This window comes from Mus musculus, chromosome 6, assembly GCF_000001635.26.
Source record: "Mus musculus strain C57BL/6J chromosome 6, GRCm38.p6 C57BL/6J".
NCBI classification, from domain to species: Eukaryota; Metazoa; Chordata; class Mammalia; order Rodentia; family Muridae; genus Mus; species Mus musculus.
The window spans coordinates 120,553,810-120,574,752 of record NC_000072.6 but is presented as its reverse complement, the minus strand read 5'-3'; the positions used below and the strand labels follow the sequence as shown (position 1 = coordinate 120,574,752).

The 20,943-nt window shown below is 46.0% G+C and overlaps 1 long non-coding RNA gene across 1 annotated transcript, besides 1 other annotated feature; it reads right to left on the bottom strand.

Moving 5' to 3' along the window:
* Window positions 1–548: 548 nt before the first annotated feature.
* Window positions 549–19,957, bottom strand: 1700072O05Rik (RIKEN cDNA 1700072O05 gene). Its single transcript, NR_045733.1, has 4 exons — window positions 19,793–19,957; window positions 11,874–12,029; window positions 6,145–6,182; window positions 549–857 (listed from the first exon to the last, which is right to left on the bottom strand). It is a non-coding gene; the product is annotated as an RIKEN cDNA 1700072O05 gene (long non-coding RNA).
* Window positions 6,975–8,149: an enhancer, named in NCBI's record as "nonconserved acetylation island sequence M73 enhancer". NCBI's record gives its function as "enhancer in mouse EL4 T cells and human Jurkat T cells" and the evidence as "EXISTENCE:reporter gene assay evidence [ECO:0000049][PMID:17135569]".
* Window positions 19,958–20,943: the final 986 nt, after the last annotated feature.

The window sequence follows — 20,943 nt, the reverse complement described above, 5'->3', positions numbered from 1 at the left end:
AAAGGGGGTCATGATATTTGGCTTAGAGCAATTGATGAGTTACAAAGAGAGAGAGTCTAGTAAGACACTGGTCAAATTTGACCCAGGGGGAACACAGCCAACATACTCCAAATGGGTCAGGTAGAACATTATTTAACAGCTGGCTATGCAGATGTTAAGGTCTGAAACAAGAGATGGTATGGCAAAAAGGTGGGACCAGTATCATTAAAAGGGGTGATATTAGGAAGGTGAGGAACTTTGGACCCATTGTACCATGTCTGTACCTAGGGGCTGAGAGAGTGGGGTGTGTACCCTCTGTGTCTTGATTGTGTCTGATGGGCGGCTGTGTTGAATGCTATAATAAAGTTGACCAGTGACTCCCATTTCCCACCTTAGGTGCCATGGGTCACTAATTAGAATATAGAAGATCCCCCATTCTGCATAAAAGGCAAGATGCCTTCCTAAATATGCATCATATCTTCTACAGGTCCAATAAGGACATCTGCCATACATGTCTGGCCAACATCAACGCCAATCACTAGTTTGATCATAGAGAAAGCAAGGGGACCGGTGTTGTAGCAATTCATTCGGGTGTTATAGGAAATAAGTATCTCCTTTTGGCAACCTGCTGGTAGGCAGTCTTCTGACCTCACCCCATGAATGGTCTCATTAAACTGCTGGGTATAGGCTTCCTGGATCTCAAATCTCCATTGATAAAATTCCCTCCGATGGGTGCAAGCAAGGTGAAGTAGAAGGAGAAGAGGTAGAGTCGGACTCGGGGCTCGGCACATATAGAAGGCCTCGTTCTTCTGAGACTGGAGGCAGGCTGGTCAACCTTGGTATCTTCTGAAACCTAAGAGACCAAGGTCTTGTTGAGGCTGAAAGGTAAAAAGGGATGTAGCTTGCATCTTGGGATGATGGTATAAAGAAAGGGCTTGAGATGAGAAAGATGAATCTGGTGGGGGAAACCTTTGAGCTTAGTAGATGACCCTAAAGCATCTGTCCACTTACAAGAGAGAGGAGGACCAAGTCTCTGATGTTGGTCAATTGTACCTAGGCTGCCTTGAATTTGCTCTGTATCCAAGGACAACCTGGACGTCCTGGCTTTCTTGCCACACTCCAAGTGCTAGAATTACAATCTTATGCCTGAATGTCAGTTTTGGCTTTTTACTTAAGTGTTGTTGCTTTCTCTGGCAGCTTTATATAGCATCATGTATTTACATCTGACCCTCACATCCAACTGCAAGCAGTAGTATCACAGTCATGTGCTGTCACATGACTCTTTTTCCCCTTTAAGACAATGTGTTGCTATGTAGCCAGAATGGACTCAGGGCTAGGATCACCGGTGTGTGCCACTCTACATGTGGCTTTGGCGTTCAGAGTTTCCAGATGAATTTAAAGGTTTTGTTTTGTCTTGTCTATCGAGACAGGGTTTCTCTGTGTAGTCCTGGCTGTCCTGGAACTCACTCCGTAGACTAGGTTGGCCTCAAACTCAGAAATTCACCTGCGTCTGCTTCCCAAGTGCTGGGATAAAAGGCATGCGCCACCACAACCTGGTGGAACTTAAATTTTTTGTTTTTGTTTTTGGAGACAGGGTTTCTCTGTATAGCCCTGGCTGTCCTGGAACTCACTTTGTAGATCAAGCTGGCCTCGAACTCAGAAATCTGCCTGCTTCTGCCTCCCGAGTGCTGGGATTAAAGGTGTACGCCACCACGCCCGGCTTGAACTTAAATTTTTAAGTGTTATATAAAATTGTCTCTTTTTCATTTTTATTAAGTACAGGTGTATGTATCTGTACGAGTCTCTGTAGGAACCCACAGAGGCTAGAGGTGGGTGTTTTGGATCCCTTGGAACTGGAATTACAGGCAGTTATGAGCCATCTGGATTCTGGTCCTCTGGAAAAGCATCCAGTGCTCTTAACTGCTAAGCCTATCTGCAGCTCAAAACGGCCTCCTTTTAAATGCCAGCCAAGAGTCTGGTTAGATGGATGGCTCAGTGGATGAGAAGACTTGCCACCAAATCTGACAACCTGAATTCAATTCTCTGAATCCACAAAGAGGGAAGAAAGAAATGGATTCCTAAACTGTCCTGTGACCTACTTACATGCATACACTTGACCCTGGGGGTTTCCAGGAAGCCTAGATGACAGGAGACACTTCCTCTCCAGGGGACTCTCCTTTTCTCCACTTCTTAGTCTTCGGTGGACATTGGGACAAAACATCTCAGAGGGGGAGGTTGAAACTACAAACATCTCTCATGGTTCTAGGCACTGACATGTAAGGTACAGATGTGCAATTGCTCTCTCATGCTGTACCCACCAGTGTTCTGTGGAGTGTGTCTTGTGGCTGGGTACACTGCAGAGGGCTCTAGGCTCATGCTGTGTCATGCTGAAGTGACTCCTAAGGGTATTCTTAGCCCTCTTTGCCACAGATACATACACTGGGTCATCATGTCCATAGGTCCCGTGTAAACTTTTATTCTTCTGAATAAGACAAATCTGTGTGGCTGGGCCAATGGATGCTACAGGTAGAAGCCAGGTCCCTCCGGCTAGCACAACACGATTTGGTGAAAACTTATTTTGGTAATCATTAACTCAATTCTGAGCTCACAATAAGACACACACAAATCTCCTTTGAGGAATAGAGTAAGCTAAATGCAGATCAGATGTGACTGCATCGAAACTCTTTGTAAAGTCCATAAAGGTGGGTTCTGTAGACTGATGGAGAGAAACAGGCTTAGGATAAGGGTCTGGGGGAGACCCCGGAGCTGGAAAAGGTTCTAGCCACACATATAGAGCAAAGGTCACCACTCCTAACCCCAGCCTTCTGGGTACATAACCATGTATGCATTCCTTCTCTTGAAGGGACAATTGGTGTGTGTGTGTGTGTGTGTGTGTGTGTGTGTGTGTGTTTAACATTTCCAGGGCTTCATCCTCAGCCTGCCTCTCATGTTCTAGAAAGCATTGTGAGGTTGTGACCACAGGCTTCTCTGGGTGCTTCCATTCTCCTAACACCAGTCCTTGTGGGGTTTTGTTTTGTTTTGTTTTGTTTTGTTTTGTTTTGTTTTGTTGTTTTTTGTTTCTTTGACAGACAGTCTCACATAGCCTAGGCTACATCTTAAACCGCCACATCGGTGAATCTGACCTTACACTACTGATGTCACTTCCTCCCCTTCCCAAGTGTGAGATGACCGTGTGTGTGTGTGTGTGTGTGTGTGTGTGTGTGTGTGTGCCTCCACTCTGGACTCAAATGGAATCTCTTACATGTAGCCTTAAACTCAAGGTCTGTAACCATCCTTGAGGAATGTAGACATTCTAAACAGACACTAGTGCCTCCTGGATATCAGGCTGCTGGGACAATGATCCCCAAGGAACTAGAGTTTCCCCTGGGGAGTCTCATGCTAAGAGAAGGAAAAGACTGGAGCCTAGTGCCGGTCAAACCAGCTCTCACCCAGGAAGAGACTTCACATCATTCTCCTAAGTTGTCAGACCACCTTGCAAGACAGACTACAGCAGAGACAGCAATGGCTTGGCGGGACACCTTGGCTGGGATTGCTTAGTTCTGCCTACCTTTCCCTTCTCCTTAAACCTACACTTCACGTTGGTCACCTCAAGGTCATCTTGGGTGTTACTGGGACATTTCCTCCTGTCTTTCTAATGTGCCCACAACAAATGTGCCTAATGTGTGTGTGAATCTTTCTCTTCACTATTATTCCTTTCCTTAAAAAGGAAGGAAGGAAGGGAGGGAGGGAGGGAGGGAGGGAGGGAGGGAGGGAAGAAGGAAGGAAGGAAGGAAGGAAGGAAGGAAGGAAGGAAGGAAGGAAGGAAGGAAGGAAGTGTGGTGGTAGTGCACACCTTTAATCCCAGCACTTGGGGACAGAGGCAGATAGAATTAGGCAGATCTCTGTAAATGCAAGGTCAGTAACAACAGCAACCAAAAGGAGCTTGGTTTGGTGATGCACCCCTGTAATCCCAGAATTCCAGAGGAGGCTGCCACAGGAGGCTCACTGAAGATTCTAGACCAGCCTTTGCTACACAGTGAGACCATGTCTCTGCTCTCCTCTTTCCTGTCCCCCCACACCCCCTCAACAAATAAGCTCAAACAGAACAACAGCGTAGAGTGGGATGTTGGTGGCCTCTGAGGGAACATGCACCTTCGGTTACAAACGGCAATATTAACACACATTCAAAGTGCCCCTCCATTTTGTTTCAGCTAAAACGTTTTAAAGATAACTGCTTCCATTCCTATGCACCACTGGGGGCTGGAGACATGGCTCACCACTTAAGTGTCCTTGCTGCTCTTCCAGAGGACCTGGGTTCCATTCCTCATGTATCGAGGAGTGCAGCCATACAATCAATCAATCAATCAATCAATCAATCAAAAACATCCTCCTTTCCTGGAGTGATCACCTTAAATGGAGCATGCTCAGGAAAGTGCCTGCCCTGGCGACTCTGATTATTGAGGCTCTCTGAGTGATATTCCCATGTGTTTGTTCCCAGAGGGCCTTCCTTGCATGTGAACTAACTTGCCTTGCCTGCTGCTGTAGGTAATATGTATCTGTCTCTACTCTTTTATTTCCTAAGACAGGGTCTCACTATGTAGCTTTGTCTGTCTGTACTGGAACTTACTCTGTAGACCAGGCTGGCCTCAGACTCACAGAGATCCTCCTGCCTCTACTTCCTAAGTGCTTAGATCAAAAGGCGTGCGCTACCACTGCCCGTCCCCCTTTTTCCACCATTTCTCCGCATGTCCGCATGTTCGTTCTCATTCTCTGTACTTACCCAAATGTGAAGCTGTTGTACTTGGTTACAGAGTAGCATTTGGCACAGCAGGAGCAGGTTCCAGATCCTGGGTTTCACCTCCTTCATCCCCCTCCCCCAGCAAACAACAACAACCACAACAACAACAACAACTACCACCACCACCAGTGCTGGGCATGATGGAGCATTCTTGTGGTCCCAGAATTTGGAGGGAAGGAGAGAGGAGCAGGAATCAAGGGTAGCTTTGCCTGCATAGTGAGTTCAAGGCCAGCCTGAGGGGCAGAGTGTGGCAGTTTGACTTGTGCCCTGTCAACATACAGTGATATAAGTCCTTCACTTCTAATGGTCACAGACCCCCACTTCTGAGTTGGATAAAATATGGGCCATAATGTGCACACTATCTTCAGTGTCTGCGAAGCCAAGGTGTTGGCATGGTGATGCTGAAGGCTCAGCTCCTATAGAGGAAAGTCACAGTCTATAGGTCACAAGGTAAAACAGCTTCAGCCAAATAAATAAGGAGATAGAGAGAGAGAGAAAGAGAGAGAGAGAGGAATGATGGAATATAGTGTGGAATATAGTGTGAGAGTACAGACCTGTCATCCAATACTTGGGAGTCAGAGGTAAAAGTATTGAAGTACTGTCACAAGTTCAGGGCCATCCTGGTCTACATAGCAAGTTCCAGCTCGGCTGGAACTACAAAGTGAGACCCTGCCTCAAAAAATACCAGGAGTTGGGAAGAATAAAACCTAGAAAACTATCGAGGATGTAAAAGTTTGTGTTGATGCCTATAAAGCAGGTGTGTGGGTTTTGTTTTGTTTTGTTTTGTGTTTTGTTTTGTTTCCGAGACAGGGTTTCTCTGTGTAGCCCTAGCTGTCCTGGAACTCACTTTGTAGACCAGGCTGGCCTTGAACTCAGAAATCCGCCTGCCTCTGCCTCCCGAGTGCTGGGATTAAAGGTGTGCGTCACCACCGCCCAGCAGAAGGTGTTGACTAGGATCAGAGAGATGGGAGGCAGTTGGCTCAAGGCACGAGCACCAGGCTGTCTCAGTATTTCACTGAGGTGGACAAGAAACAAAGAGACCGGGCCTATAACTGTGCCTCCAAGGCTGCTGTGGGTGATAATACAGGCGAGGACTGAGGGGCGGTAGGAGGCACCATTCACAGTGCTGACTTTATAGGCTAGCTGCTCTGCGTGTAACAAACCCACAGAATTCTCTTTCCTCCTGACACTCATGTCTGTCCCCCTGCAGCAGGTATTTCTGGGTGTCTACTGTCAGATAAGCCTTTGGTGGGCCCAGAGGGCACAGTAGTAAGCAACCGTTCAGAATGTCCTCGAACAGCCTTTGTCCTGCCGTGAGGCAAGCATTAAAGGAGTCAGGAGGGATGTGACAGTTCACACAGTCTTACCTAGCATTCGTGAAGTCCTGGGTCCAAGGCAGAGGTGTCTGAAAACAGGAGGATTCAGAAGTTCAAGGGCATCCTCAGCTACAAAGTGAGTTTTTGTTTTGTTTTGTATTGTTTGAGAGAACTCACTAGACATGGCTAGCTTGGAGCTCAAGGCAAGTACTACACAAATAAAAATTAAAAAAAAAAAGGGCTGGAGAGATGGCTCAGTGGTTAAGAGCACTGACTGCTCTTCTGAAGGTCCTGAGTTCAAATCCCAGCAACCACAGCCATCTGTAATGAGGTTGGATTCCCTCTTCTGGGGTGTCTTAAGACAGCTACAGTGTACTTAAATTTTTTCTGTGCAGGGGTGCTTTGCCTGAATGTGTGAGCATTGAATCCCCTGGAACTGGGGCTGCAGAAGGTTGTGAGCCACCATGCGGGTGCTGGGAACTGAGCCTGGAACCTCTGGAAGAGCAGACAGTGAGCGCTCTAACCAGTGAGCCTTTGCCACAACCCTACAGCTGTGTTTTTAAGGCAGCTCCCAGAGCCATGAAGACATTTTAGCATGCCTTTCCATATTGCTTGTCTGAAACTGCTTTGAACCATAGGAAGAAACAGGATATACAAAACTCACAAACATACGTGTACACCAACACACACGCTCCTCTCTCCAAACACATAAACCCACATGCAAAACTCACAAGCAAATCTAACTCTTGCCACTTAGATGCACGCACACGCAGCAGCCCATGTTGACATGCCCAGGTACACACTGGACACGTGGACACAACCACCCTGCACAAAGAAAAACCTGTGCAGACACACAGCAAGAGAACCTCCCGCAGCCCCTCCTGGCTGCCTGCACTGTCGGCAGCCTCTTGGCTTGCTTGTCCCCAGAGACCTGGGTGAGTGGCTAACAAAGAAGTGAAACCTCACTGACAGGAAGTGAAACAACTCACGGGCTTTTCTGGTACATCTGACATAGCTGTTGGGACACTAAGCAAACAGCTGTCGTTGCTGAGGCTGCCCTGTCTAACGGTCCTGTTTGAGTGGAGCCCAGCTGTGCTTGGGCCTGATTTCCTTGAGTTTCTGCCCAGGGGGCAGGTGGGAGGCCCAGTGGGAGAAAGAGGCCCACAGGAATCCCTCATAACAAAGATGTGCCGGGCTCCACTTTTCTCCTTGGTCTGTAACGCAATGTCTACATTCAAAGAGCCCCATGTGCCCTCATTCAAAGAGGAAGAAATCACGGCCAGAAATGGAGGACTACAATAAGAAGCATGGAGGACTACAATAAGAAGCGTGGAGGACTACAGTAGGAAGCACGGAGGGCTACAATAAGAAGCATCCAAAGGATTATGCGTCACAGCTGACAGTCTGGTTTTGATAAAAAAAAATTTTTTTTTTTTGTCTGTCAACCTCAGAAAAGTCCCCAGGTGCTAGGGCACAAATGTGTGACTCTTGTTGATTTCTTAAGCTTGGTGGCCCATGATCTGCATTGCTAGTGAGAAAGGGACAGGGGCTTGGACCAGTGAGTGGGCAGGTAGGATGGGAACATGAGGTCACTGCCCTCTTGCCCTTCAGAGTTCAGTTTGCAGGCTAATCGTAGTCTGTTGAGAGATGTAGGGGTGTAATGAAGTAGAAAGCGTTCTTTAAAAGGCTTGGCTTTTCGTGGAGCATGGTGGCTTTCAACTGCGGTAATCCCCTCACTAAGTCAAGGCTGAGGCAGGGGTTCACTGTCACTGTAAGTTTGAGGCCAAACTGTGCTATGCCCTGGGTTCCAGGTTAACCTAACCATGCAATGAGACTCAGTCTCAAAGAAACAAACATAATAAAATCAACTCAACTCCTGGGTTGGGGTTTGGCTCGGATCGAACATTTGTCTAGCATGCGCCTCTGAGTTTATGCCTAGCACCACAAGGGAATGAATTAATGAATGGATAAGTAAATAAAAGATTGATGGACTATAGCCCTGCAATAACTATAACACTAAGTTCTTCTTCAAATTTCCTCTTGCCCTCTACTGTAACAGAATAATTAAATACCAGAGGTGGAAAGGATCTTGGAGGCCCTGTAGGCTAATGGTTACACAGCTTTCTACTTTTGTTCCAGTTCTATTCCTCAACCTTGTTTACCTAAGACTTATCTCAACAAGGTTTGAATTAACTTTTTGTTTAAAATTCAGCAAAACCAAAGAAGCCATGGCTAAAACACATTTTAAACCAACCTCTCACTGGGAACAGTGGTACCATCTTTAATCACAGCACCTGGGAAGCAGAGGATGTCTGTGAGTTAAGGCCAGCATGGTCAACACAGAGAGACCCAGGATAGTCAGGAATAGAGAGAGAGGCCCTGTCTCGAAAACAAACCAAACCAAACTCACTCTGGGTTAAGATGTAGTTCAGGGGCTGGTGAGATGGCTCAGTGGGTTAGAGCACCCGACTGCTCTTCTGAAGGTCCAGAGTTCAAATCCCAGCAACCACATGGTGGCTCACAACCATCCGTAACAAGATCTGACCCCCTCTTCTGAGTGTCTGAAGACAGCTACAATGTACTTACATATAACAAATAAATAAATAAATCTTAAAAAAAAAAAAAAAAAAAAAAAAAAGATGTAGTTCAGGGCCGAGCAATGGTGGCACACACCTTTAATCCCAGCACTTGGGAGACAGAGGCAGGCGGATTTCTGAGTTCGAGGCCAGCCTGGTCTACAGAGTGAGTTCCAGGACAGCCAAGGCTATACAGAGAAACCCTGTCTCGAAAAAAAAAAAAAAAAAAAAAAAAACAACAACAAAAAACAATGTAGTTCAGGGGCAGAACATGCCTTTAATTTCAGTGAAACCCTGTCTTTAATTTCTATACTGAGTACAAACATGTGCTGTATGAATATGTGATTTTTTTTATTTTAGATTTTGATTGTGTTGTTGTTTTAGAGTGTAACAGAGGAGTCTTGCTGTATTATCCTACCTAGGTTTGTACTTCCTAAGCCACCCAGCCTCCCCGTAGCTGCAATTCTAGGCCTGTGCCGCTAGGTCAGGCTCACATTTTGAAACTGTGACTCTGACCTGGAATTGTATGTCAGTGGCAGACCCCATACAGTAAGCTCTGGAGTCTATCTCCAGCACTGTGAAAATCTCAAATGAAACTCAATTACTTATATGTTAAAACGATTCACATTCATCTGTGAACTGCCTAAAATCATATGGAGTGTCCTGATGGAAATACACCATATGTGGCAGATGAAATGCTATCGAGTCACCCTCTGCACGGGAGAGCATGCCAGGCAAAAGCTCAGCTCTGAAGCACAATCCTGGCCTTAGAGGACACTTAGAAACAACTGACATCAGGTTTTATTCAATATAGAAATCAGACAAACAAGGGATCTGAAACCCTATAGGTGGAACAACAATATGAACTAACCAGTACCCCCAGAGCTCGTGTCTCTAGCTGCATACATAGCAGAAGATGGCCTAGTCGGCCATCATTGGGAAGAGAGGCCCCTTGGTAATGCAAACTTTATATGCCCCAGTACAGGGGAATAATGCCAGGGCCAAGAAGTGGGAGTGGGTGGGTAGGGGAGCAGGGTGGGGGGAGGGTATAGGGAACTTTTGGGATAGCATTTGAAATGTAAATAAAGAAAATATCTAATAAAATAAAATAAAATAAAGAAAAAATACAATAGTTTAGAAAATTAGGCCCAATAATTTGTAGCCTACAGGGTTGAATTTTTTAAATTTATTTTTTATTGTTTTGTTTTGCTTTGGTTTTGTCTTGTTTTGATGTTTTGTTTTGTGGAGATGGAGTTCTCCATAAAACTCAGGACTCTGCATAGACATAGCCCTGGCTGTCTGGGATCTCCATATGTAGACACGTGCCTGCATCCCTGAGTGCTAGGACTGAAGGTGTGAGTCACCATGTCCAGTTCATATTTTTAGTTTTTGAAAGCTCCTCCTCATTCTTGGGGGAGTGATGTGTGCATGTTTGTGTATGTGTACATGTGTATGTGCATGTGTGTATATGTGTATTGTGTGTGTGTGCATGTGTGTATGTGTGTGTATGTGTACATGTGTATGTGCATGTTTGTGCACATGTATGTGTGTGTGCATGTGTGTATGTGTATTGTATGTGTGTGAGCATGTGTGTATGTGTACATGTGTATGTGCATGTTTGTGCACATGTACGTGTGTGCATGCATGTATGTGTACATGTATATGTGCATGTGTGTATGTGTATTGTATGTTTGTATGCATGTGTATATACGTATATTGTATTGTATGCATGTGTGTGTACGTGTATTTTGTGTGTGTGTGTGGCTGGTCATTTTTCCCAGGACCTGAGGCACGCAAGGCAAATGCTCTACAGCCTCTTCTCTTCCTTTTTGATGACTTCCTGTTTCTTTTTGCTAGACTTGTTTTCTTCACTTATTTTTCTGAGGATGCTGACTATACTTCTTCTGGAATTTTCTTTAATTTCTTTCATTATATGCACACTCTCAACATGGAGGGAAGCATGTCCAGGCAGACACGCTACTACAACAGCTGAGAGTTCTACATCGAGATCTGAAGGCAGTCAGAAGGAGACTCTCCCGCAGGCAGCCAGGAGGAAGGTCTAGATCACACTGGCCAGACTTGAGCTCACACACACACACACACACACACACACACACACACACATGCATCTATCTATCTATCTATCTATCTATCTATCTATCTATCTATCTATCTATCTATCTATGAGACCTCAAACCCTGTCTCCACAGTGACACACTTTCTGTAACAGGCCACACCTCTTCCAATAAGGCCTAACCTGCTAACAGTGCCAAGCATGTATAAACCACTATAGCTGGCCTAATGGCTTGGACTTGTAATCTTAGCCACTGAGGAGGCCAATTCAGTAGGTGTGAAAGTGCAGCACAGCCTGGGCAATTTAATGGAGAATTTGTCTCAAAATCGGCTGGGGAGATGGCTCAGTGGTTAAGAGCACTGGGTCTGCTTCTAAGGGCTCTTGGGTTGGAGTCTTAGTACCAATATGATAGCTCATAACCATCTGTTATTCCCGTTCCAGGGGATCCCATGCTCTCTGCCGGCCTCTGAGGGTACTGCATGAGCATGGTGCACATACATACATGCAGAGAAAGCATACATGTTAAATAAATGAGGGTTCAAGAGATGGTTCAGCAGTTCAGAGCACTGACTGCTCTTTCAGAGATCCTGAGTTCAAGTCCCAGCAACTACAGGGTGGCTCTCAGCCATCTGTAATGGGATTTGATGCCCTCTTCTGGTGTGTCTGTAGATAACTACAGTGTACTCATATATAAAAAATAAATAAATAGATCTTAAAAGAAAAAAAGATGGCTGGGCAGTGATGGTGCATGCTTTTAATCCCAGCACTTGGGAGGCAGAGACAGGCAGATTTCTGAGTTCAAGGCCAGCCTGGTCTACAAAGTGAGTTCCAGGACAGCCAGGGCTACACAGAGAAACCTTGTCTCAAACAACAACAACAACACCAAAAAAAAACAACTACAACAACAAAAAGATGATGCCACATATGGTAACATTCAAATAAATAAGTAAGATACAATTGCCAAAGATATTACTTAAGATTTTTAACCAAAATGGGAAGGAGCTTGGGCTCAGAAGTTGAGTGTGCATACAGCTTTCCAAGGCATGAGTTCAAATCCTTATACTGAAAAGGAGGTGCACTGTGAAGAGGCCAAAGCATAGCCTTTATGTGGGAGACACCTATGTACATACCTTAACTTGGAGGTCTTTTCTCCAGAGTCTCAGAGAAGAACCCTTCCTTAGCATGCCAAGTGGTCCTCTGAGAATAGTCAGGGAAAGAAAATCAGGACTCACTTGGCTTTCGTTACTTTTCCTGCTCCTGTCATGAAATATTCTGACAGATGTAACCTGAAGGGAAAGAAGGGTTTGTTTAGGTTCACAGTCTGAGGCTGGAGCCCACGTCAGTGAATCCAACCAAGGCAGTAGCTCACAAGGGTATCTGCAGGCTTGTCGCCCAGAAGATCGAAGATCTGCCAAGTCAGCCTTCGACGATAATCATAGCTCTGCTGAGGGTGGAAGCCTTGTGCTCATCCATCGAGCCTTTAGCTCTGTGGACTCTAATGTACTCCCTTTCCGTTTCAGCCCATTGCATCCCCATGGGAGCAGCTTCTCTCCCAGGCATCTGCACGGTAGTGGGTGATAGGTCCATCCACCCTGTCAGCCAGCTTTGTTCTCACTGCTGGGCTGTATAACCCTCCATCAGCTCCAGCATACGTATAGATGAAGCACGACATCATCTCACAGTGGGTGGGAAGTATCTGTGGTGTGGGTCAGTGCTGCTGGTGACCCGCAGTCCTACAAAAGGCCAATAGGACCGTTGTGCTCATTAAAAACACTAAGATCACTGTTGCCAGGGAGACTCATTAGTCCCCCACCCAGGTCCCCTTCCTTCAGGCCAAGCATTTCAGGGCCTAGCTAGGTAGCTCTGGCTAGAGTGGGACTATGGCAGCCATGCTGGCCTCAGACTTGTGGTGATCTTCCTGCCTCAGCCACCTGAGTGTTAGTGAAGTAAACCCTTGCCTCTCCAAATTGCTTTAGGTCATGGAGGTTCATCACAGCAACAGTATCCTAATTAAGACAATATTATTATTATTTGTTTTTTGTTTTTTACTCTGTGTAGCCCTGGCTGTCCTGGAACTTGCTCTGTAGACCAGGCTGACCTTGAACTCAGAGAATCACCAGTGTCTACATCATAAGTGCTGGGACTAAAGGCGTGTGCTACTACAGCTGGACCTCTAATCCTTCCTTTACCTTTACTTATCTACTGGTTTACCTGAGACAGTCTCTCTGTTGTTTGTTGGTTGGTTCATTTAATTGTCTTGGGTTTTCTTTTTGGTTTTTTGAGACAGGGTTTCTCTGTGTAGCCCTGGCTGTCCTGGAACTCACTCTGTAGACCAGGCTGGCCTCGAACTCAGAAATCTGCCTGCCTCTGCTTCCCAGTGCTGGGATTAAAGGTGTGTGCCCCCACTGCCTGGCCCTGTTGGACCTTTTAATTTATTTGTGTCAGGTATTCTGTCACAGCCATGAGAAGACTGGGAAATTTACTGACAAATGGGGACAAAACATTGAAATCCAGACATCACACACACACACACACACACACACACACACACACACACACGCCGCAGTCAGGATTTAGGGGTTGTACTTAGCTACATAGTGAGTTTGAGGCAAGTGTAGACTGCATGAGATCCTGTCTCAGCAAAACAACAACAAAAGCATTGAGCCCTGAAACACTGTGACCAAGGACCTGCAAACTTGATTATCCCTTTCTAACTGCCTCATGACCCTTTCTCTGGGCCTCGACCCAGTAGACCACTAGCATGTGCATCTGCTGCTATCAGAGTTAATTAGACAGACAAGGGCCCTTTGTCCTCTTTAGCCAATCTCATCAGACTGGGAAATGGCGCTCCCACCAATGGGATAAGACTCGGCTACCAACTACTTCAGAGATAAAAGATGTCTTCACCATTGGTGACCGTGTTGCTAGCCAGGCTTGGGTTCTGGCTCACTCTTTATGCTAAGAACGAACTTGCCCCATGGAATCACTTTTGTCTGTGTGCCTCGTGTGACACCAAGATTATTCATTTCCAACACATACAATGGAGTGCCCAGAAACAGAACAGCCGTCTCCATGAGAGTCACATAATTATAATCCTGTGTAGCTAAATGGCCATGTGCTGGGCTGGGGGTGTAGCTTAGGCTAGTACTTGGGTGCTATTCCCAATACTCCATGTAAATAAATTAATCCAACTTCAAAATAAGTGCCTGCAACTTACAAGGGTTGTGAGGGTCTGTCTGTCTGTCTGTCTGTCTGTCAGAGGGCAGTTTGGGGGAGTCAGCTCTTACCTTTGACCATGTGAGTTTCAGTGATTGAATTAAGGTGTCAGCCTTGGCAGCAAGTGTCTTTATTTGTCTCTGTCTCTGTCTCTGTCTCTGTCTCTGTCTCTGTCTCTGTCTCTGTCTCTGTGTCTTTCTTTTCAGACAGGGTCTCACCATGTAGCCTTTGGCTAGCTTGGAAGTTACTATGTAGACCTTGAATTCATAGAGATCTGCCTACTTGTGCCCCCTGGTACTGTGATTAAAAGCATGTGCTGCCTTGCCCAATACATCCTCTATATCCTCTCCTATCCTCTCCTTTTTTTTTTTTTTTTTTTAATTTCTTGGTTTTCAAGACAGGTTTCTCTGTGTATAGCCCTAGATCCCTGGATGTCCTAGACCTCACTCTCTAAATCAGGCTGGCCTTGAACTCACAGAGATCTACTAGCCTCTGCCTCCCAAGTACTGAGATGAAAGGGGTGTGCTACCACCACCAAGCCCCTTTTTAAATGTTATAATGAAGTTAAAATAAAAACTGGAGGCTCAGCCCAAGAAACAGGGCTGCCCACTGAAGTAGAAACGTAAAGGTTCTTTGGAAAGTGGATGGTGTTTGGCTAGGGCAAACACGTGAAGGATCTTTTAACTGAAGCAGATACAGGAGAGAGGATGTTCTGTTAAAGCAATCACATGAAAGGATTTTTGATGAAAGATTCTTGGCTAAGGACACACATCTACCTTACATTGTGTAGCTGAGCTGCATTTGTCAGGACTCCATGTAGAGAAACATGCCCCCTCTGATCTGGCAAGCGCATGCTTGCTGTCTTCTCCCCTACCTTCCAGATGGACTTTCCTGTGATTACTTGGAAGGGTCCATTCCAGTCCACCCTACTTCCCACTGTCCTTGGGCCCTCCTGATGACCTGCTTCCTACCCGGAGGTCAAGGGGTGCTCTATGCACCCTCCCACTTTCCCTCAGCACAGCCAGCCAGGACTCCACTATTCCACTTTGCTGGTCTTGCTGACCTGGGCCACAGGCAGCCATTCTACAGTTGGGATGACCACAGGACCCTGTCTACAACCCAGGCTACTCCTTGGCACTTTTGGGGGCTCACATGATCTATGTGCTGCCTGTCTCACGTCCTAGGAAGTTCCCTCAGACATCCACTACTCTCTGCTTCCTGCCCCCTCAAGCCTAGAAGATGTGTCCATCTTGCCCATTATAGAAGCAGAGGGCAAGTCTCTCCAGTCCCCCCAACATCCCCATCCATGCCTGCATGCTTCCCTCAGGCTTGGAGGCTCTTCTCAAGGACATTCTCACTCCTCGGGTGCTGGCATGGCCTCTTCTTTTCCCCAAGTGTTATCTTTACCTTCTCAAGTTTTCATCTTGTTTTTTATTTTATCATTTTTTTCCTGTGGAAGATTAAATCCAAGGCCTTGAGCATGCTAAGCATGATGCTACATGTTCATAGCATTGGCCTTTAAAAATGAACTGTCCCTTCTCTGGATCAGGAGCCAGGTGTGTTTAATTAGACCCCTCCTTAGTCATGCTAGGACGCAGAGGGGTTCTCCTCAAAGCTTTGGTTTCTTATTAGTAACTTAGAGCAATTTAGGGTTTCAGCCTACTTCTTCTCAGTCCTATCAGCACATGAGAATGGAAGTGTCCTATGCTCGTCTCCAAAGGGTTAACTATGATCCTTAGGGAGTACCGTCTATCACCCTGTTACTGGTGGTCATAGCCCTAGCCAGGTGGTTCCAGGTTCTTGGTCTCATTAAAGAACTGAAATAAAGGCCACAGAGTTGAAAAATGGCAAGGAAATTTTATTCAAAAGTGAGTGATAGTACAAACTAGAAATGTGCTGTTGAGCAAGGCAGTGGTGGCACACACCTTTAATCCCTGCAGTTGGGATGCAGAGGCAGGTAGATCTCTAAATTGAAGCCAGCCTGAACTACAGATGAAATTCCAGGACAGCTAGGTCTACACAAAGAAATTCTGTTTCAAAAAACTAGAAACAAAACAAAAAAACTGAAATGTGCTGTCAAGAGTTAACAATGGGTCCCAAGAGTGAGCGAGCCTCAAGGGCCTCTCTCTATGGTGCTGGCTTCTCACTGTAGGGAGTGTGATGGGGAGGGGCTTGGTTACTAGCACTGTAATGTGTGTGGTTTTCTACTTTGATTGACAGTTTTGAAGTCATACAATCTTTTCACTGCTGACATTATCCCTTCCCAAGATGTATTTTATTCTAATCATATGCATGTCCAGTTATGCACAATCATAAGATGGTAAATAGGGCATTTCTCCTAAAAGTCAGTTCAGAGGATATACGTTGTCTTATTGTGCACATATCCCAAATGGTTCAAGCTGTATCTATGCCCATGGTCCATTGTTCCTAGATGTGTTCCAGGATGTGTTTGAATAGAAACAGGACATTATCTAGGGTTACTAAGAAGAGTAACGTATTTCCATTGTTTAAAGCAGGTACACCCTTCAGCCTGATGTAGATGGGGACCCTGGTTGGTTGCTAAGTGCACTGTTAGGAGTTGGTATGTGCAGAGCTCAAGCCAAGGATAGCCTCAGGTTGCTAAGATATTCCCTATGCTTGCTGGCCTCAGACCCAGTGGGAAAGCTTCCCCGTTGGAATCCATTCAGCTCATGTGACAAGCTACATAATATAATATGTTCATCCCCAAAGATGCCAGTCTCCTATAAGTCTGCCTGCCTCTTTGACCCAGGAAAAGTCTGATTTAAAAAAAAAAAAGAATCAGCATTATATCTTTCTGGGTTAAATCAATACCTTGGTTAAGCGATGAAATGCCTCAATCCCACTCAGAGTCCTGTGAAAACATCTTAGTTCTTCCCTTAGCTGCATTAGATCTTGTTAGGGAAAAAGGAACCAGTGTTTAGATGGAGCAAGATTCTCCACTCCATCTCCTGCAGAGGGAGTGCAGTTGATCTGGGGACAAGTAAAGGAATAAGCAACTAGGAAACAATTGGATAAAGTGAATGGGGTTTTACAGGGGAGGGTGGCAGAAGGGCCTCTGCCCCTTTATCTATAGAAGTCTGGTTCTCCATAGCTGGGGCTTACTTTTGTTGACCACTACAGTTGGTAGAGCTGTGTCAACTTTTTACTCTGAGAAAGTTTAGGGTCATCCCATAAGGGAAAAGGCCTGTCCTTAGCTGCTTTGGGCCTCTGACAGAACAGATCTACCCTGGGTAGTCTTAGAATACTTCCTTTGGGAACAGGTCTCTCTTTTCAGCTTGTAGCCATGCCAAGCTGGTATAGAAAAATACTAAGCATATTCCCTTCAAGATCTGAAGACCAGGGGCTGGTGAGATGGCTCAGTGGGTAAGGGCACCCGACTGCTCTTCCGAAGGTCTGAAGTTCAAATCCCAGCAACCACATGGTGGCTCACAACCACCCGTAATGAGATCTGGTGCCCTCTTCTGGTGTATCTGAAGACAACTACAGTGTACTTACATATAATAAATAAATAAATCTTTAAAAAAAAAAAAAAAAAAAAAAGATCTGAAGACCAAAGAAGCCCCAGTATCCTGGAAAATACTTGAGAGGAGGGGATGCAGAAGGTGGGTTGTTGGCCATCTGAAGAAAGAAAGAATCAGTGTTTATAGATCATTTATCTTTTTCCTCTGAGTTCGGGGTTCTCTGTGACTATATACATACGTACATCTATCTATCTATCTATCTATCTATCTATCTATCTATCTATCTGGTGACTTCATGTGAACCTTCTCCCCATTTTAACTGGTCAAATAAAGGCTAGAGCTTGTGATTGGGCAGTGGAAAGGAAAGGTGGGGGTGGAGGTTTTAGAGAGGGAGATGAGGAGATGGAGGAGACAGAGGAAGGCAGAGGAAGAGGAGTGGAAGGAAGATGGTGCAGAATCACGTGGCCTGGAGAAGCGTCATGTAACAAGGGATCTCGTAGCTGGGGAATACGGTACTGCAGTGGTAGATCTGCCCAATCTAGGCGTGAAGCTTATAAATATTACAACTGAATCGTGTGTTCTTTTCATGGGGTTATTGGGGTGGGGATTTACTGCAACACCTTACTCGTTCCCGTTCAGTTTATTTCCTTCACACAACCACCACCTTTCCATAGCAGCCAACTTCAGTGACAACCTTCCCTCATGCTTTCCTCTTCTCTAGCCCTACTGAGCCATCAGGAAGGATGGATCCCTTAAAGAAATGCCTGTTCTCACCTCTGTGGCCTCTCCCCATTCTTACTAACTGCCCCCACCCCCCCCCACACCCTGTTCTCTTCATTCCTCACAAGGGTTAGAATTCAGACCAGGCAGGCAGGTCACACCCATCTGCAGCTGCATCTCTCTGCACCCTCACAGTTGATTCTGCATACAGGCCCCAGGCTGATAACTCCATACTGTTAGAGGTTATCAGAACACATCCCACATAACGTCCGGTCCGTCCGTTAAGTTAATTAAATGAGTCTTCCCAGTTGGTGTTCTTCACATTCCTCTCAGGAGTTCAAGAACTGTCCCTCCCCCCACCACACCACATCCCAGTCCCAGTGCTGCCTTAGAGTCAGAGAGACAACCTGATTACAAGCTTGTAGTCTGGACAACTTGTCTACCTCCTGGCATGGGACCTCCCCCGATCTTTGAAAACCTGTGAGACAGCCCTTTCTGCTTGGCCATGTGAGCCTGAACTGTCTTCAAAGACTTTGTTATGCCGTTGTCTCTTTACCCACAGCATTAATAATCCCACATGTCTCTTATCCAAAAGGACATTCTGCCTCAGTGTTCCCTCTCAGTCCCAAACAGTAAAGCTTCGATTGACTCCGCTGTTGCACTTATGTTTGATACTTAAATCTTTGTCTTACAAAGGACCCACTTTTTCCAGTCTCCTTTAGACTAGCGTTCCTACTCCTGAGACTCCATGCCCAAGTCCTGGAGTAGTAGGTAAAGGTAATTCTGTGTTTTCTATACCATGCACCCTATCTGATTGTTCTGTCTACGTTGGCCCATACTTCCTATTGTCTCTATAATCAAGATGCCTGCAGTTATTTTTTTTTATTAAGTAGTTTAAGCTGTATGTTTCTGTACAGTGACTCCATTGAGCCATGCCTAAAGACTGGGCTGAGTATGTATATCATGGAACAGCCTGTTGGGCTTCTATTCTTGGGGGAAAGCATAGAATAAAATGACCTATTGTCACCATGCAATGTCTCCCTCCTCCCCCCTCCATTGCTCTTGATCAGAGCAGGACATTGAGGGAAACTTATCTGTCTCCTGAGGGAGGTGACAAAGCAGACATGGGTCAGGATGTGCACTAGTTTCTTTATGTTACTGTGATAAAAAACTATGACCCAAAAAAGCAACTTTTTTTTTCCTGAAAAAAAAAAAAAAAAAAAAAGCCAGAAAGGGGAATTTCAACCAGATGGTTTCACTGTGTAGCCCTGGCCATCCTGCAACTCATTCTGTAGATCAGGATAGCCCTAAACTCACAGAGCATTACCTGCCTCAGCCTCTAGTACTGGGAATGAGGGTGTGCCCCACCCTTGCCTGGCTCCAGACGCTTTTCTTGAGAGAAGGGTAGTACACTTCAGAGCAGCAGGAGGACAGGGGAGACCTCTGCCAGCCTATGCTCCGGAGCAACTGTAGTCCAGGAGCTTTCGAGTAATGCAGAGAGTAATTTCGAGTAATCCTGTCGCTTGCCTGTCACTCCAAGACCGTGGCCCTGGCAAAGCACAGACTCCGGAGAGCAAAACTAGATCCCACAGGCCCAGCACCAAGGGCAAAAGGGGATTGGTTGTGTTCACCTCAGCATCATGTGCTCTGAGTATGAGGATCAGAGCCATGCTAGATGCTTTTTCCCCAGCTGGCCGGGTCCGGTGTTTTAGCTTGAGGGTTATGGTGACGCACAGACCCAAAACTGCAGCAGGTGGAAGTCAGTTTTCTCACCCTTTCCAGGAGGTCCCCTGCCTGCGCTCTGGATTCTAGGCTTAGAGACTGGGAGAATCAGGTGAGTGAGTCACAAAGGGGAGGGATGTGAGTAGCGTGCGTGACAGCACAAACATAAAGCTCTTGCTGTCACCAACATGGCAGCAGGGAGCACGGTGTCTCAGTGGAAGGAGCATCCTGAGACATGGCAACCCAGGCACACACAGCCTCCTCAGCAGAGGGAAATGTTGCAGCTCCCAGGAGAGGTCTGTTATGGATCCTCTGTCGTATGCCCAGCCGAGCTCAGACGCCTCAGCTCTGCTCCTTCGCTTCTCTTCATTGCTTCTTTTACTCTTGTTCCAGGGGGTGGAGGGACAAATACAGGGATGACCACCTTCTGTTGCAGGGCAAAGGGCAAGGCAAGATGAGAAGGCAAAGGCAACACCCTAGGTTGTCTTCTGACCTCCACACGAATGCCAGGCTCAGCACACCTACATGTATACACATGAACCTATGTCTACACACCTAAAAATAAGTAATCAAGTAAGAGTTCAGACAGAACTTAAGAAACAATTTAAAAATCATGCCTGACAGTGGGTAATCCGAGCCTCCAGGAGGCTGAGGCAGGAGGACTGCCTGTCAGTTGAAGGCCAGCTTGTACCACAGTGAATTTCAGGCCAACCTGGCCTGCAGAACGAGATCTTGTTTATAAATAAATAAGCAAATAAATAAAACCAACAAAAATCCAGCACGCTGGTGATCTGGACCAGTGGTTAAAGAACACACTGTGCAAGCCTGGTGGTCTGAGTGTGTTCCATGGAGCACATAGTGTGGCCAACAACTCATGAATCACAGACCTGAGTTCTGGGGTTGGAGATTCTTCTCGGCAGCTATCACTGCTTAGATAACCTTGCAGAAGGCCATTGTGAATTATATAATATTCACTTCTGAGCTCTGTACTTCCTACTTAATTTACTTTCTGAGTTTTTAATGCACATCCGTCCAGGATGCAATCCTTCGGGGAGGAAAT